Source organism: Protopterus annectens, chromosome 12.part0 (assembly GCF_019279795.1).
Source record: "Protopterus annectens isolate FY-2018-M chromosome 12.part0, PAN1.0, whole genome shotgun sequence".
Taxonomy (NCBI): domain Eukaryota; kingdom Metazoa; phylum Chordata; order Ceratodontiformes; family Protopteridae; genus Protopterus; species Protopterus annectens.
In genome coordinates, this window is record NC_056746.1 from 1,289,485,992 (window position 1) to 1,289,505,448 (window position 19,457).

Consider the following 19,457-nt stretch of genomic DNA (forward strand, 5'->3'; position numbering starts at 1 on the left):
GCAGATAGTATGATTGTCTGACATACCAAACATCCACAGTTGTCTATAGCTATATAAAGCAAATGTAGCAGGATGATGTAGCTAAACAAAGCCAGATATGAATGTGTATGAAGAACAATAAAATGTATATTGATGTAGCAGTAACAGTCCTATCACCAAATTGAAGTAGTTATCATATAGGAAACTGTAGTTAGAACAGTAGTGTGTATATATCTGCAGCTATTAGAAATGTACAGCATATGTATTGGTATTCAAGGTGTTAATATTATTTTCTTCACCCCACCCTATAACCACATATAACCCATTCCACGTGAAAATGGTATGTGCAATCACAATTAACACCCCTGGACATTTGTCCTGTTGGGTCATAAATATTTGCATGTCCGTTGATGCATCTGCCCTGTTCATACATCCAAACCTGATGGCCTGTTGCCATCAATCAATCCTGCATGTTGTTGGACTGTGTATTGCTGTTCAAATTATGCATGTGTTATGCTCGCTGTTCAATGGTGTGAATATCTGGGTGTTTGGTTAATGGGAATACTAAGGCATGCTGTTACAACTAATTGCGAATGGTATTGTATGTTACTAACCCAAACTGTCATGACATAATGCAAAACATAGGAAGACAGGGAAGGCGGGTTCCAGTGGACCCACCTCTCCCACCTCAGCTGGCGAGTGCACCTGGCACTAGTGCCCAGTCTGGACCCTCCTCCGGTGGCCCTGTGCCACCTGCGGGTGGAAGCACTGCAGGGGATGGGGCTCGTCCCCCCTCTGCAAGCGTGGCTGGAGGAGAACCACCACTCACCCTCCGTAGCGTCTGGACTGTGGTGCGTAGGGAGATCCGGGACTCTGTTCTTGGGCCCCTACGCCAGCTTGAGGCACAGGTGGCACAACTTACGGGCATGCTTGTTGCCCGGCCTACACAGCCCCCAGCACAGCCCCATCCTGGGCAGTGAAGGAACAGTGGCAACTGCCCATGGGTGGGGATATCAGTTCCACTGTTGCCATCTGTGGGCTCATGGGCTCTGGATATCCAAACATCTGTCCCCGTCAATTGTGTAACCCCCCCCACATGTGTCATACACCGCCCCTGTATGTGTCTTGTTTGTCTTGTCTGTTGACCTACCCAACCTACCTCCCCAGCTATACCGACTTCCTTCACCAGACATACCACTCTCACCTGAAAAAAAAAAAAAAGGGCACTCTGTACCCACAAAAAAATTACGCCCCATACATAGCTGCCCATTCTGCACACATGTCTGCTGGACATGGAAACTATCAATTACAATTGGCTGTACAACAAGTATTATTGCTGTCCTGACACCTCTCTCAGGGGTGGAAGGTTTCAAATGTCACACCAAATTACATACATATGCACAGCTGTTGCTGATGAAGAACTGGGCAGCTATGGGCCTCACCTATATCTCTCCTGCAAATCCCAAGCTTGTTTTCCTACTGTCTTACCCTCTTTGTGACCCCTTTTTCACCACTTTCCTGTCTCCCCATTTTCATTTCTTTCAAAGAAAATAGCGCGGGTGTGCACCAGAGTAAGCACTGTTAAGAGGTTGTAAGCGGGTGTGAGCAGAGCTGAACGCCAGTGCGCATGCGGGAGCTCCGCGCAAACCAGCGCTAACCCGGTTACAACTGCTTAAAAGTGCCTTAGTCACTCTGATTGACAGGTCCTGTAGTCAGTTCAAAAGCAAAATAAAATCCCACTGTCAGTCCCGAACCCAGGACCTTGGAAACAGTAGTCTGCATGACCTACCACTAAGCCATGACTCTTATACAAGAACATTGTGCTAAAATAAATATATCATGTAATAGTATGAATGAATGTAAAGGGAATATAGGATGTATAGTACACAAAGCATGTCATTTATACTTACTGTCAAAACCAGTGGATTACCATAATAGTAGTGTGTGAACAGAAACAGCCATGCTAGTTGGTAGCTAGTAGGTAATAATGTCAGTTACTGTACATATATAAATGTACGTATATTTACATATATATATATAATATAGTTGTAGGTGTCAGTGTGCATACACACTTACTACAGGAAACAGGAGAGAGGAATGGAGAAATGTGAATCTACAACATAGCCTGAATCATGAGAGAGATACTAACCTTTACACTCACAGAACAGTGTCCACAGCATACCAGCATGGTCCCCGCCCTTACAATCTGAAAGGGCAACGCCTATCTCACATACCCTTTTATAGCACTGTCCTGAAATCACAGTGAGAACTGCAATCAGTACACAACTGGCTGCATGCAATTAGCAAATGCTGGCTTATAATTGGTGCAGAGGCCATCACATGGACTTATGCAGATACCTACAAAAGCATCCTGTACTCACACTCCACACATGCAATACGTTCATTGCACTGTCTGGAGGCAACAGAGAGAGAGAGAGAGAGAGAGAGAGACAGACAGAGACAGAGAGAGAGAGAAAAAAAAACAACACAAACAACAACACACGGTACACACACTGAGTCTAAGCTGTCAGCAGTGACAGTAGCAAGCCGTGCCAGCAGCAGAGGATGTCAAAAGAGTGACATTGCAAAAGAGAGTGAAGTTGAGTAATTTTGTTGTTGACACTTTGAATATTAAGGTGTCCTAAAAGTAAAGTGTTAGAATTAGAGATTGGTAGTGGAAGGGGAGAGTTAGAGATTATTGTGGTTTCTTTGGTAGAGATGTTTGAAGGACCAGGGTTTGGGTGTATATCACCATCTGTCAGGGTAGAGGGCTTGTGTACTGAGTGTGGTTTAATTGTTAGGTTGTTTGTCTTTTAGTTTCCTTGACATGAGATTATTACATTTGGTGTGGGATAGTCTATGATATTTGGCTAGAAGGTAGCAGGAGGTAGAAGTAATGTTAGAGTGGTTATAGTTTAGGGATATGAGTTCAGATGCAGTTTGCTTTGAAAAGGTTGTAAGGTGGTAATTATGTTTTATTTCATAGGAAGTCAAGAGGTAAGGAAGTGTGAGTAATAGAGAGACAATTATCAGGGCTACTAGTTTAGTTAAGAAGTTTTTTGTTATAGAGGTTTTGGAAGTAGAAGTGGTAGTGGTTAGAGACATGGTGAGAGGAGGATGGGAAGAGATTATAGTGGTAAAGGGTGGGGTAGATATATCTTATAGGAGGAGGAGGCTAGGAGGTAAGAGTTACTGGATAGGTCTGGGTATAAGAGGGAGGGGAGATATATAGTGTGGGGAGGGATTTGGAAAAAATTATGAGGGAAGAGTTACAAATGAGGTAGTAGTACCTGATAGGTACGTTAAGAAGGGGGTGTGGACTGTGACGTATATGGGTAGGGGTGCATGTGGTGGGGGGGATAAGGGGTAGGGAGAGGAGAGAAGCGGGGCAGAAACAGTCAGAGGAGAGGCGTAGGCAATCAGTCCAGCTGAGGAGTTGAGACACCACTTTGTTTGTAAAGAGAGAGTATAATGAGAATGTAAGAGTAAGGAGTGAGAAAAAGTGAGATTGGAAGTAACTTGTGTAGCAGGAAAAGAACAAAGAGAAATAGGCTTCACATTAGAGTTAAGGGGGTACAGGTAAGAAAAAAATGAAATAGAAGCTTTCCTGAGGGGAACAGAGTGAGTAACAAGAACAGCGCTAGGAGCTTGGAGTCAAGCAACAACAAGCTGTAAGAATGTAGTCGCTGGGAAAAGTAGCTATACAGGAAGAAAGATAGAGACCAGATAAAGTCACTAGGGGTAAAACTAAAGGTGAAAGGGAAATAGAAGAGCTAATCACAATAACCTGAGAGCATAAGTTATGAAAAGAAGGATAACCAAGGATAGAGAAGGCAGTAAATGTACTGTTATTTAGGGTAGGAAACCTCGGGGATTGTAGACAAGCAGGGGCTTTAAGGAGTATAGCAAACTGATTAGAGGTAGAGGATAGAGGGAGAGGGAAACTGTAGCAAATGCTAGTATATAAGGGTGGGGGAGGACAACCAAGGATGGGTCCGCGAGTGTGCTGCTCACCTTAGGAAACTATCAAGCTAAATATAGCAAAAAAGTGGACATACAGCAAAGATAAACACATTAGCAGCTAACCAGTTGACAATCGCTTGGATGGTTGCTGGGGTGCTTCTTGGGTGCCGACAGTATAGGCCTCCTTAATGTTTTCAGGGAATTGAGTGAATAATTCAGCAGGGAGGGTAGGACCCGATAAGAAGCACTAGAAGACAATGCAGTTGACAATCGCTTGGATGGTTGCTGGGGTGCTTCTTGGGTGCCGACAGTATAGGCCTCCTTAATGTTTTCAGGGAATTGAGTGAATAATTCAGCAGGGAGGGTAGGACCCGATAAGAAGCACTAGAAGACAATGAGCAAAGATAAATACATTAGCAGCTAACCAGTTGACAATCGCTTGGATGGTTGCTGGGGTGCTTCTTGGGTGCCGACAGTATAGGCCTCCTTAATGTTTTCAAGGAATTGAGTGAATAATTCAGCAGGGAGGGTAGGACCCGATAAGAAGCACTAGAAGACAATGCTGTTTGAGATGATGCTTGCTTCTGGTATTTATTACTAAAGCAGTGGCATGTGGTTTCAGATCACAAGGTATAGACACTGGAGAAAGGGATGGTCAGCAGCCGAGAGTTAGTTCAAGAATTAAAGATGGCCTACATCTACATCTTCTAGTGATAGAAGTGCTTCCAGGGAGTGCAGTTTTGGTTTTAACTCCTAGCATTTAACAGCATGACCCTTATTTTGTTCTGATTAGTTAATTTCATGCCAGTAATTGTTTTCAAGACCTTGCCTAAAAAAAGCACTATGCGGGAGGCAACAGCCTTTGCCAGCAGCCAAAAGCCTAGGGGTGTCAGGTGCAAACTGTCTATGGCAAAGCGGCAGGGTTTGTTTACCATGGCTTCTCAGGCTGACAGGAACTGGACCACCTTTGAATGACACCAAAAACTAAGCAAATTATTGAAATTGATCATCTTTTGTTTATATTGTGACATCATTCTAGGTGAAGATAGTATGCTGATCAAGGCTGGGGACATACCTGCCTGGGACACATGCTCACAGAGCTCAACCATGACTCTCTTCATATAGTCCAGTGAGGTACATCTCAGGTTATTCACACCAACATGAACTATCACAGAGTCATAATGGTACTTGTTGCTGAGAGACCTGAGTGCATGCATGATATGATGAATCCTGGCACCAGACAGCCAGCTGACCGTCACTTTGTCTTTGTCCAACCTGGTGAGTGGGACAGCTGTGTGTCTCACTACCAAGTCTCCAATGACAAGAAAATTTGGTTTTTGAGTGTTACTCTTTACAGGTTGGTGACTGAGACACTGGTATTGCTACGTGTCATGAGTGCTGTGGGGACTATGTTAGTTGTAGCAGTCTTGTGCTTTGGAGGTCTTTGGCATTTCAGTAAGTTTTTTGAGAGAACTTCCACATATGTAGATTTTCATATTTGATGCGTACTATGTGTATGAGTAGTGGTATGTGTATGAGTAGTGGTATGTGTATGAGTAGTGGTATGTGTATGGGTAGTGGCATGTGTATGAGCAGTGGTATGTGTATGAGTAGTGGTATGTGTATGAGTAGTGGTATGTGTATGAGCAGTGGTATGTGTATGGGTAGTGGCATGTGTATGAGCAGTGGTAAAACAACACAACCAAAAAAAAAAAATCCCCCCACAGACTATGAACATAAAATATATAAATGAACATGTTATATATATTTTTTTAAATCGTAAAGATGTTTGCCCATGAGTGCGCTCGTTTGCGTGGGCGTGCCCGTAGCTTAGCCACAGTTAGCAGTCAGTGGAAAAGCATATAAGAACTAAATATGCAAAGTAAGCCAAAAAGCAATAGCGTAGCGGTAGAGACGTTGGCTGAAAAGCAGGCATTCATGGTTCGAGCCCCCACAACATCAACTTTTATTTTTAGTAAAATAAGCATGAAACAAGTCCCTGACAAATATGTACACATATAAAATCATACTTTATGTAAAATGTAATGAAATAGTCCATTTATTTTGAAGAAATGTAAGATAACAAAACAATAAAAAATGCGAGATGTGCCTATAGCTGAGCTACAGTTTAACAAGGTGAGTGCATCTGCCCGTAGGTGGGCAGTGGTTTAACAGGTGTAAAATGAGTGCCCGTAGGTGAGCAGTGGTTTAACACGCTGGAACTGTGTGCCCCTAACTGAGCTGAGTGTAATATGTGTGCTGACAGACAAATGAAGCGTAAACCAGTGTAACCCATTTGCGCGGAGCTGCGCACCGCGCCAACAAGCTAACCGATGGGCAACGTTGAGCAAGCTGTATCAAAACTGCCTTTACACAGACACACCCCTAGCCTGTCTAGACAGTCATAAAAAATAAAAAGTAGTGGCCAGGTTCGAATCCAGGATACTATGCACCATAGTCAAGGTACTGAACCACTAAGCCATGACAGCAGTACCTAGAAATGCAGTAATAGCAAATATATAGGAATGAATACAAAGTGGAGCATGACAAAGCAGGTTTTGTGAAGTTGATACAATTCCAAAATGGCCAATCACAGATATGTGTGGGAAAAAGCGGCATATATAAGCCCCATAGGCGGGAATACACAGCATAACGATTGTAGAACTAACTTGCAGCCAGAATGTTAGGAGTAGGTGAGGTAGTTGCTTTGAGCACAGAGGTGGGGCATTGAGGTCCAGATACATGGACTGGCTCTTAGTTCACAATCATGAGGCCCAACTCATGCAGGGCCAGGTCCTGTGGGGAGCATATAGGGCTGAGGCGTGGGACGGTTGGCTCATGATCTCACCAGTGCCACAGGGATTCCAAGGACTGGTGAACAGGTCCGTCACCACCATGAGGACCTGAAGAGATGCAAGCAGGACCAATTGAACCTTTGGATCCAGGAGGCCCGGCAAATGCCCAACCCCACTACTGAGTAAGTTACATCTAATTATGTATGTAAGAAATTAAACTAGCTGATATTATGGAGATGTGTATTCCAATATTACTTCATTTATATTACAGCTGCAGGTGTCTGTTCTGCGAACCAAAGAGCCTATGGCGATAGTCTGAATGTGGTTGCACCACCAGGCAGGTCAGTAATCCTCTCCCAGTAACTGTAAAGAAATATAAAAGTATGACAGTTATCAAAGAGTGCAGTGTAGTCACTAAGTAATAAAATGTGCAAGTAACAGTGTAAGAGTGTTTGCAAGTATTGTAATTACAAAAGTGTGTTGCAGTCTGTAATCCAAACAGAAAAAATTAAAATGTCTGAAATAAAGTCTGAAATAAAGATGCCCCACCTGTAATATAATAGTACACAACCTGCAGCAGGCTGAAAAGTACAGCTGCAGAAGATGAGCAAATCACATGTGTGAAATATACCCCTGTTGAAATACTGAACCATGACAGAAGTGAGACTGCTGGAAAGGATTGTAATAACTACAGGTAAAACATGTCAATAAAGCCTAGAAGTAAGTACCATCCTGAATAGTAAAATGAAAACAAGTGAGAGAGTGTGAGAAAGAGTTATGAATCCACCAATAAAGTAGTAATAACCCTGAATAAAGTATACTGCAGTCAGTACAGAATGAAATGAATGTGAGAAGCAGAACCAAACAGTGAAATGTGTTCAAAGTGTTGCTGCAGCTGGAATGTGTATCCCAAAATCTGGATATGTTGCTCTCAGTCTGCAATATGCAGATAGTATGATTGTCTGACATACCAAACATCCACAGTTGTCTATAGCTATATAAAGCAAATGTAGCAGGATGATGTAGCTAAACAAAGCCAGATATGAATGTGTATGAAGAACAATAAAATGTATATTGATGTAGCAGTAACAGTCCTATCACCAAATTGAAGTAGTTATCATATAGGAAACTGTAGTTAGAACAGTAGTGTGTATATATCTGCAGCTATTAGAAATGTACAGCATATGTATTGGTATTCGAAGGTGTTAATATTATTTTCTTCACCCCACCCTATAACCACATATAACCCATTCCACGTGAAAATGGTATGTGCAATCACAATTAACACCCCTGGACATTTGTCCTGTTGGGTCATAAATATTTGCATGTCCGTTGATGCATCTGCCCTGTTCATACATCCAAACCTGATGGCCTGTTGCCATCAATCAACCCTGCATGTTGTTGGACTGTGTATTGCTGTTCAAATTATGCATGTGTTATGCTCGCTGTTCAATGGTGTGAATATCTGGGTGTTTGGTTAATGGGAATACTAAGGCATGCTGTTACAACTAATTGCGAATGGTATTGTATGTTACTAACCCAAACTGTCATGACATAATGCAAAACATAGGAAGACAGGGAAGGCGGGTTCCAGTGGACCCACCTCTCCCACCTCAGCTGGCGAGTGCACCTGGCACTGGTGCCCAGTCTGGACCCTCCTCCGGTGGCCCTGTGCCACCTGCGGGTGGAAGCACTGCAGGGGATGGGACTCGTCCCCCCTCTGCAAGTGTGGCTGGAGAACCACCACTCACCCTCCGTAGCGTCCGCACTGTGGTGCGTAGGGAGATCCGGGACTCTGTTCTTGGGCCCCTACGCCAGCTTGAGGCACAGGTGGCACAACTTACGGGCATGCTTGTTGCCCGGCCTACACAGCCCCAGCACAGCCCCATCCTGGGCAGTGAAGGAACAGTGGCAACTGCCCATGGGTGGGGATATCAGTTCCACTGTTGCCATCTGTGGGCTCATGGGCTCTGGATATCCAAACATCTGTCCCCGTCAATTGTGTAACCCCCCCCACCCCTGTCATACACTGCCCCTGTATGCATCTTGTTTGTCTTGTCTGTTGAACCTACCTCCCCAGCTATACCGACTTCCTTCACCTGACATACCACTCTCACCTGAAAAAAAAAAAAAAAAAAGGGCACTCTGTACCCACAAAAAAATTACGCCCCATACATAGCTGCCCATTCTGCACACATGTCTGCTGGACATGGAAACTATCAATTACAATTGGCTGTACAACAAGTATTATTGCTGTCCTGACACCTCTCTCAGGGGTGGAAGGTTTCAAATGTCACACCAAATTACATACATATGCACAGCTGTTGCTGATGAAGAACTGGGCAGCTATGGGCCTCACCTATATCTCTCCTGCAAATCCCAAGCTTGTTTTCCTACTGTCTTACCCTCTTTGTGACCCCTTTTTCACCACTTTCCTGTCTCCCCATTTTCATTTCTTTCAAAGAAAATAGTGTGGGTGTGCAGCAGAGTAAGCACTGTTAAGCGGTTGCAAGCGGGTCTGTGCAGAGCTGAACGCCAGTGCGCATGCGGGAGCTCAGCGCAAACCAGCGCTAACCCGGTTACAACTGCTTAAAAGTGCCTTAGTCACTCTGATTGACAGGTCCTGTAGTCAGTTCAAAAGCAAAATAAAATCCCACTGTCAGTCCCAACCCAGGACCTTGGAAACAGTAGTCTGCATGGCCTACCACTAAGCCATGACTCTTATACAAGAACATTGTGCTAAAATAAATATATCATGTAATAGTAGGAATGAATGTAAAGGGAATATAGGATGTATAGTACACAAAGCATGTCATTTATACTTACTGTCAAAACCAGTGGATTACCATAATAGTAGTGTGTGAACAGAAACAGCCATGCTAGTTGGTAGCTAGTAGGTAATAATGTCAGTTACTGTACATATATAAATGTACGTATATTTACATATATATATATAATATAGTTGTAGGTGTCAGTGTGCATACACACTTACTACAGGAAACAGGAGAGAGGAATGGAGAAATGTGAATCTACAACATAGCCTGAATCATGAGAGAGATACTAACCTTTACACTCACAGAACAGTGTCCACAGCATACCAGCATGGTCCCCGCCCTTACAATCTGAAAGGGCAACGCCTATCTCACATACCCTTTTATAGCACTGTCCTGAAATCACAGTGAGAACTGCAATCAGTACAGAACTGGCTGCATGCAATTAGCAAATGCTGGCTTATAATTGGTGCAGAGGCCATCACATGGACTTATGCAGATACCTACAAAATCATCCTGTACTCACACTCCACACATGCAATACGTTCATTGCACTGTCTGGAGGCAACAGAGAGAGAGAGAGAGAGAGACAGACAGAGACAGAGAGAGAGAGAAAAAAAAAAAACAACACAAACAACAACAACACACGGTACACACACTGAGTCTAAGCTGTCAGCAGTGACAGTAGCAAGCCGTGCCAGCAGCAGCAGGAAGCAGTAGTAGCGGTAACACAACCAGCTGTGACAAACACAGGTAATGTAAAGTAACATGTTAATAGTCTGCATACTGTGAACCCCCCATATGTGTCATAGGTCTGTATCTATAGGTATGTCCATGTGATATGTTGTGTGCACGTAGTTCCACCAAAAGGGGATGACTATACATTACATGTCATTCAGTGTTAGGCCATGATCCTGGCAGCAGTTTTCCGTTGCAGTGAGGCCTGTCTGTAGTATGTGTGTGTGTCAGCTGGTGTAACGACTATGGCGCTTAGTTAGCAGTCATCTGGGAACTTTGTCATCCACAACCCGCACATGTTCGCTTTTACATCTGAGAAATAAATGCCAAACAAGAGGTGTCCTAGGACAGAGGCCTGTGGGATACCACATGTGACTGGCATTGAGTCTGACATGGCTCCTACAATATCAATATTATGGATTCTGTATGTCAACCAGTGTGCAACCCATCATGTGACATATGTAGTAACATGTAAGCTAATGAGCTTGTCTATGATGCCTGAGTGGAGTACTGTGTTGAAGGCCTTAGGCAAGTCCAGGTAGGCTGTATGGATTGCATTGCCCTCATCAATGGCTGTAGTGACTGTTTTGAAAGGTCAACCAGGTTCAAAGGCAGGATCAGCCCATCACAAAGGCAAACTGGCCGGGAACAAGTGTCTGCAGGTACCCAATATCGCTGTATATGCGTCCCATACTGAATCATTCCATAGCTTTGCAGACCAGGCTGGTTAAGCTTATGGTAAGTAGTTCCCAGGGTCAGTAGAGGTGCCTCCTTAGTGGAGTCGGACCACTGTTGCTGCATGCCAGTGTTCAGGTACATATCCTGTAGTATGCCAAGGTTAAATATCAGTCTTATATGCGGTTGTATGTCCTCTTGGAGTTCCGTAGCACACATCCAGGGATACCATCAGGTGACATTGATGCTGTGTGTGCTGCTTTGCTGAGGTGGCCCGCAGCTGGACATGTGAGATGATAGGGAGGTTACATTCAGCTGTGATAAGTATGTCTACTATGGGGGAAAAGGAGGGGGGATACATGCAGCGAACCTGTCTGCAAGAATGTTGCCAATATCTGTGTGTTCGGTGAATGTTAAGTAGGTGTGTATTAACTCAGAGCATATCTGAGGCGTTTGGTCCATATGTGTAACATAACTGAAGAAGGCCTTGTGGTTATCTATAGTGTTCGTGGCCATTTCCCTCCCAGAGTAGGCCATGGATGTTGTTATGAGAGACCGTAGCTTATTACCAGTGCTGACCACAGATGCCTTCCCTTAATGTGAATCTGCTCTGTCCTGCAGTAGCCTCCTTCTATTGTTATACAATCTGCCTTTGGCTGGGGTCCACCGGACAGGATGCCTAACCTTTGTGCATAGGGTCTGGGTTAGAAATGTGTGTGCATGTTCCATGCAATGTTTGGGATGTCCGTGGCAAGCATTCGCAAAGGGGTCAGCAGTGTGGGTTGTGGCTTTCACTGGCCCAGTGGGCTGCATGGATACCATCACAGTCCTAACAAGTGAATAACTGTCTAATCACATACATATCAAAGTAGTCTACTGTGCTGGTGGTGGTGGTGGGATATGTATATCCAGGCTGAGTAACTTGTGTCCAGATCACACTAGTAGATGGCGGTCCACATACAGTACCTTGGTATGAACCCCCAGAGTGAGGTTGTGCATTGGACCTGTCGCAGTGTGCTGACCGATGGGGCATGCTACTATGTTGTATGGAATGTGGCAGGTATTGTTGCACAGGTGTTGGCTGAGCACTGATATCTGGCCATGTACTGTATCCACCATGAGACACACACATGCTACACACATGCTACATATGGGAGTAGTAGTATATCACTACAGTTGAGTATCATGTATAGTATGTGTGCCATATATTGCTGACATAGTCTGCTGATATCCTGTTTGTGTTCTCTTCCAGGGACATGGCGCATCAGCGTAATCCCGCCTACTCTGCAGCAGAAGATGAGGAGATACACCAGAGCCTGGTGCGGGATTATGACATACTGTTTTCCTGCACCAGCCAGAATCAGCAGGAGAGGGCTGCACTGTGGCAAGACCTTGTTCGTAAGGTAAATGACAATGGCACACATAATAGGACATATGAGCAGGTACGACATCACTGCAGTGATTTAATCAGAAATGTCCATCAGCGTGTGTCGGATAGCCAGAGGCAACAGGTTGCCACAGGAGGTGGGGTGGCCACACATCCCCCCTCACCAGACTGGAGGGGCTACTCCTAAGTGTTGTGGCTCCAGCCCCGGAACAGCAACAGCAATACACCTGCATCATGATGGAGGCTGGATCCACACAGCAGCACGACATGGAGCATGCAGATAATATGCCATATGTACACTTGACTGTTCTGTACACTGTTAGTTTATGCATGTGTAAGGTGTGTCCGTGGTATGTAGCTGTCAACATAGTATGTAATTGTGCAGGTGTGATATTGGCAATATCAGCAGCTGACGTGTGAAAGGCAACTGGTGTACTACTGCACTGTATCATATGCAGTATCAATGGCACAGTTGTGCCCACTGACATTAAACTCCTCATTTCTGCAGGTCCCTCCGGTGTTACAGCAAGGCAGGCCATCCATGCTGGTGAGTGTGTTTTAACAATACCTATAATAGTCCTGATAGTGCTAGTAATACTAGTGTAACTCAGTAGTGCTCTGTGTGTATACTGCGGGATGTACATGTGTGCATGTGTGCATGTGTGCCTGTGTCCACGTGTGCAAGTGTGCATGTGTGCATGTGTGCATGTGTGCCTGTGTCCACATGTGCATGTGTGCATGTGTGCATGTGTCCATGTGTGCATGTGTGCATGTGTGCATGTGTACATGTGTCCATGTGTGCATGTGTGCATGTGTGCACGTGTGCCTGTGTCCACGTGTGCATGTGTGCAAGTGTGCATGTGTGCATGTGTGCATGTGTCCACGTGTGCATGTGTGCATGTGTGCATAAGTGCATCACTGGTAACATTGTGTGGACACTGTAAACTGTGTTTCCTGTCTTCCTCCCACAGGTTCTGGTGCTGCTCTGGTGTCCTGCAGCAGGGAACCTGAATCTGGTGCCACAGGTACTGATAATGATGATATCTGTTTAATGGCACAGGAAGGTGTGTCAGGGTCTGCCATTGGTCAGCCAATTGACAGTACACAGCTGTCAACCCCATCATTGCGCACAGTCATCTTGCCAGTACATCCTATGTCACCATTGTCCCTAGGTGATGGACAGGATACAGTGGGCATTGACCAGGGTAATGTGGTATCTGTGGCACATGCTTCCCCACACAGCAGCCATGGGCAGGGTCCTGCGATGGTACCACACAGACAGTTGCCCATGGGTTCTCGTGGGAGCATCCGTGGGCGTACTGCCTCTGGCAGACATGCCCAAAGAGTCTGTCAACCTCAGCTATGTTTCAGGCTGTCATGCAGGCACAGTCGCGTATGGAAAGGTACACCAGACAGGGTCTGAGGGAGCTGAGAGCATGTCACACAGCCATGACTGACAGTATGCGTGACATCGTGGATGCTATCCGTAATTTCACCAATGTCATAGACAGACATTGTGGGGACATATTACAGCAGTTCCACAACCACATGTCCATGAGCCAGGGCAATGGTGGGTTGTTGCGGCGTCGACGTGGCCATATGCCAGCAACAGCAGCAGCTGGCAGTCGGCGTGGATGACAACAGGCCCGCGGATGCCCCCATAGTGCCAGCAGCAGCCCCAGCAATGCTGGGTCTGTGCTGTCATCGGAATGCCCCAGGAGACCACGTGCACATGGCTCTGGATAGTCCCAACAGGGACCTGTGTCCAGTCAACACACTCCTACTTCTGATGACAGTACCCAGTCTGGCTTAGTACCGGATACAGTCCATAGCACCCCTGCCAGGCACAGGTACCGTGTCCTTGCCCACAGACACTGATCTGCATGACCTGCCAGGTGCAGTCTGTGGCTGTCCACAAACTCCTGTATTTGGCAGCCATGAGGTGGAACTGTGTGCGTGCATACACACATGCGAAATGTTAACACCTAGGGCTACCACATACATGCACACACTGCACCAACAGTGCCCCACCCTGTACTGCTGTCCCTCACCAACACACATACACACACATGTCAATTGGTGGTATCAGTGGCAGACTCAGGCATACCTAATTCACACCCTGTGCATATGATGAAACTGTGCCACCTCCTGCAATCTCCAACATCAATGCAGGAACAGGTAAACATGTTGCTGATGCACAGGGTGACTACATGGAAGTGTATTAGTAGCATCATGTTGGTAACAGTACAGTGTGCTGATATGACTGTGTGTATATCCCAGCATGCCTGATGCAGTAACCGTATGACTGTCCTGAATTGTTATCTACACCCATAGTACGTACTAAAGTGTAACAGCTGCACATTATTGCATACCGGTGGTAAGGATGTCAACAGATAGCCACATACATGGGTAGCACAGGGGGGAAGCTAATGCAAGTAGTGAAACGCAATGATGGACATGTACAGTAATGGTGACAAGTTGCCCACAACGACTATGCAATGTGGATGTTTGCGCATGTTGATATGTGTGCAGTACCAATGTAATCCAAATCACAATTAACTATGACATAATATCAGTTCTACCATGGACATCTGAGCTGTGCATTCCTGGGTACATGTTGATAGTGCCTACATATTTGCACTGTTACCTACTGTTAGTGTTACCCCTTCTTTGTTGTACAATGGACTACTTCCAGCCCTGCTTACTGTAGCTTTGTTTGCATGCATGTTCGCTTGGGGTTCCCTGGAACACTGCTTCCACCTGCAATGCAGAGTTACAGTGCTTCTGTGGACTCCTAGTGACATCTGCATAGCATACTATACGTATGTCAAGTTTACACATGACAGAACGTCACTGTATGTCCTGTTCACATGTACGTTGCCTGTGACACATTGCACATGTCTTACCTGGCATTTACCCACGTGTGCAGTCATATATGCCAGTGCTATGAAATCAGTAGCAGTACACCCACACATACACACCTTCAGTATGTTGTTCCCCATTGGCCCTATGTGTTGGTAATCACCATGGCGATCACACTACTATGGTAGCATGTGCAAAGGTAACCTGTGAATCACCTCTATGGTCCAGTTGTGGTTTATGTGAGTCATGTGGCAATGTCACAGCTGCCACATGTATGCAGTCAACCCTCACCCCTGGCCAGGAATGTACAACACATGTGTGGGATGCCACCACATAGCCAATCTGGGGACTGAGCACTCTGAACCCAGTAATGCCATACCCTGTCAGGTGGCATGACATACTACAGTGACTACAATACCAGTCAGACATAGACCCACACTGACAGCAATCTGAACACGCTGGGGCATACTTGGAGACTCAAAATAGCATCCTGCCTGAGCATCACACACCTCCGCAGCTGGCACACAGGCATACGTTACATCGGAACAGAGCACAAGCCACACATGGCACACACATCCCGTGTGCCAGACACTCACAGCCTGTAGGGCTACACAACACACCTGCTACAGATGTGTCAGGTACCTCTCTTGGCCGCTGCAGTGGGGTCTCGCTCAACAGGCTGTACATGGTGAAGGTCACAGTGATATGCCTGTGCGGCACTATGATCTGCCACAAAACACATGCATACAGGTCAGTCAGAGGCATGGACACATATGACTCAGTCATTGACCATGCCACTATGGATGACCTGAGACATACCTCCCTGGACTACATGATAGGGAACATAGAAGGGATCTCTGAGCATGTGGCATGGGCCAGTATGAGCCTGATCTTGGTTGCCATCATACTCTCACCAGGTATGCTACCACTATATGTAGGAAGGGTGTTCTATGTCTACATTCTGCTCAATCTCCAATGTCATTCATAGGGTATTCACTGGCTGTCAATGTGTGCTTACATGCTAGGGAAGCCACAATGATTTGCGAGGGGCAGCTTGCACGTGACACCCATGGGCCATTGTATATTGGCGAAGCCCCTTGATACACACATAGTGCCTTATGCTGCAGGACATGGATTACATAGCCACCTCCGCGGGTATCACACAGGATAGGACACTAACAGTGATGCTACACAACACAAGCAGTGTACACCACAAGATGCATGCACTGGACACTGTCCTCAGCATGGTGAACTGCAATGTCTGTGCAGTACCAGAGTCCTGATTCACGGCTCACAGGTGCAACCCACCACTGCCAGGTTATACATCATACCATGCCTGTCGTCCCCTACACATGTAACACACATGGACGGGGGGTGGTATCCCAAGGCACCACAGATACACACACCTCCAGGTTGTTGGCACAGCACAAGCATCAGGGCCTATTCATGTGCAGCTAACAGTGTGTCGGACTGCCTTCTGGTTCATAGCCTGGCACACACAACCCTCCCATACAGAGGAAACCCACCTATCCTCCATAACAACACTGGCAATATGACAGTCTCAAGAAATGTCTTTATATGGCTGGACTGCATCCAGCCAAACATTGTGAGTGAGCATTACTGTAGCTGCAACACACTAGTTGAAAGGTTCCCAGCATGTGGCCACTGAATTGCAGTGGAATAACATGTTACCACTCCCACAACAGGTGGGAACATGCAGCACCTGTACATCGACTACATGTAGACTATATGGCCCAGACCAGATGTGTATCCCCTGCTGTAGGTATTTTACCATATACACCCACACTGTATAGACACATACCGCGTACGGCCCCTGCACAGTAAGACACAGTCATATTGTTATGCATTGTGAATACCATTTATCCACTCGAGGCACATGTCAGACATGGCAACTACTGCAGGTCACAGGTATTTATGTGTATGTGTCACACACATACATCATGTGTGCATTGCCATTGCTGGTTTAGGTAATGGCATGCATTGTTATGCACAAAGACCCACACAAGGTCATAATGTGTGACACAACCACACGTGGCAGTTGTGGGTTTCCAAAACATACCTATCTGTACTCTGACAATGGTAATAAACCCAGTAGCGGAGTGCACTATTGGCATTACTGGCCAAGTAGCCCTGTTTGGCTGTGCTGATAGTGTGGTGACATCCCCTGTGTTTACTGGGGGAATATGCAGCATCTGGTGCATTGTAGTATTTGCCAAAAGGATCTGTTCTCTCACACTTGCAATTACACACACCCCACTACCCCCCCCCACACACACACACACACTTGCAGGATTCATACCCCTACCTAACTATGTCACGACACATGAGAGAGAGACGCATTAGCGAAGCGCACTATTCGGATTACTAGGAGGTTCCTCTTCCCCGGCTGTACTTATAGGGTGCTGACATCATCAGTGTTTGGAAAGGGTAATGTGCATCATGTAGTGTGATCTCCTGATTGCCAAAAAGAACATGTTTTTCATACAGAATTGCACACACACAAACTTCCCACATCCAAACACACACACACTTGCCATTTGCAGGTTTCAAACCCCTACCTAACTATGTTATGACACTTGAGAGAGACGCTTTAGCAGAGTGCGCTATTCGGATTACTGGGAGGTGTCCCTTCATCAGCTGTATGTATAGGGTGCTGACATCATCAGTGTTTGGAAAGGGTAATGTGCATCATGTAGTGTGATCTCCTGATTGCAAAAAAGCACATGTCTTTCATACAGAAATGCACACACACAAACTCCCCACATCCAAACACACACACTTGTCATTTGCAGGTTTCAAACTCCTACCTAACTATGTTATGACACTCGTGACAGACGCATTAGCTGAGCATGCTATTCGAATTACTGGGTGCTTTCCCTTCTCCTGCTGTACTTATAGGGTGCTGACATCATCCGTGCTTAGATAGGGGAATGTGCATCCTGTTGAGTGCTTTCACAGTTGCCAAAGGGACATCGCTCTCACACAGACTTACACACACACTAACCCCCTTCCACACACACTGGGCAGTTGCAAGATTCAAACACTACCTAACTATGTTATGACACTCATGACAGATGCATTAGCAGAGCACGCTATTTGAATTACTGAGAGGTTTCCCTTCTCCTGCTGTACTTATAGGGTGCTGACATCATCCGTGCTTAGATAGGGGAATGTGCATCCTGTAGAGTGCTTTCACAGTTGCCAAAAGGGACATCTCCCTCACACAGACTTGCACACGCATCAACCCCACTCACCCACACACACATACTGAGCATTTGCATGGTTCGAACTCCTACCTACCTATATTATGACACTTGAGGGAGATGCATTAGCAGAGCGTGCTAACCGAATTACTGGGCATCTGGTCTGCACCTGCAGTATTTATAGGGTGCTGACATCTTTATTTCTACAGAGGTATGTACATCTAGTACTACCTGTCAGGTGGGGGATAGCATATATATGCATTTGCAGCCACCTACGTCAGTGTCAGATATGCACATCGCACTGGCAGGTTATGTTCTATAACATGCTTCATGACCACAGGACCTGTAACACACAACACAACCAGTCCAGAACACCACTCCCACATCCAGGACACACACTTTGCTTCCCAGGGAACAGTGCCGGGATATGCAGGTGTTCACATACACCATTCCAGTTGTTAACATCAGGTACAAGCATATTGTGTGTGAGAACTACTCAGGCCTCTACCACTTTACCCTACAGCCACTACAATTTGTGGGTCCATGTGCTATGGCAGAACCACTCACCACAGCCACATGGGGGAATACATATTGCACCTGTCCATCTGTAACATGGGTACTCACTGTTCCACACCAGAGGTAGACCACCATTGTTGATATCTGACCATACCCACCTTTCCCTGGACATCCATATCCCATCCCCACCCCAGGCAAGGGTGTCACTGCAAACAAACTGTATTTAGCAGAAGCAAACTCTACACTTGTGAAGACTGGGGTGGACGACTTCAAAGGACCCATGCTGGGGACTATACTGGCCACTCTGCATAATCCTTGACAATTGCATTCTATGAGCATGTGTAAGGTTTGCATTGATCATGCTATCCCACATATACCCATGACTGCTCCACAACAAGACACCTGTCAGGTGTACACCAGCCATATATGAGCCGTCCAACAGACAGAGTGAGCTAATACATTGCAGAGCTGTAGCCCACAGAGGGAGGACATCTGTGAACAGTACTGGCATGACACTTCATTCCCACATAATCATCACAACACAGTG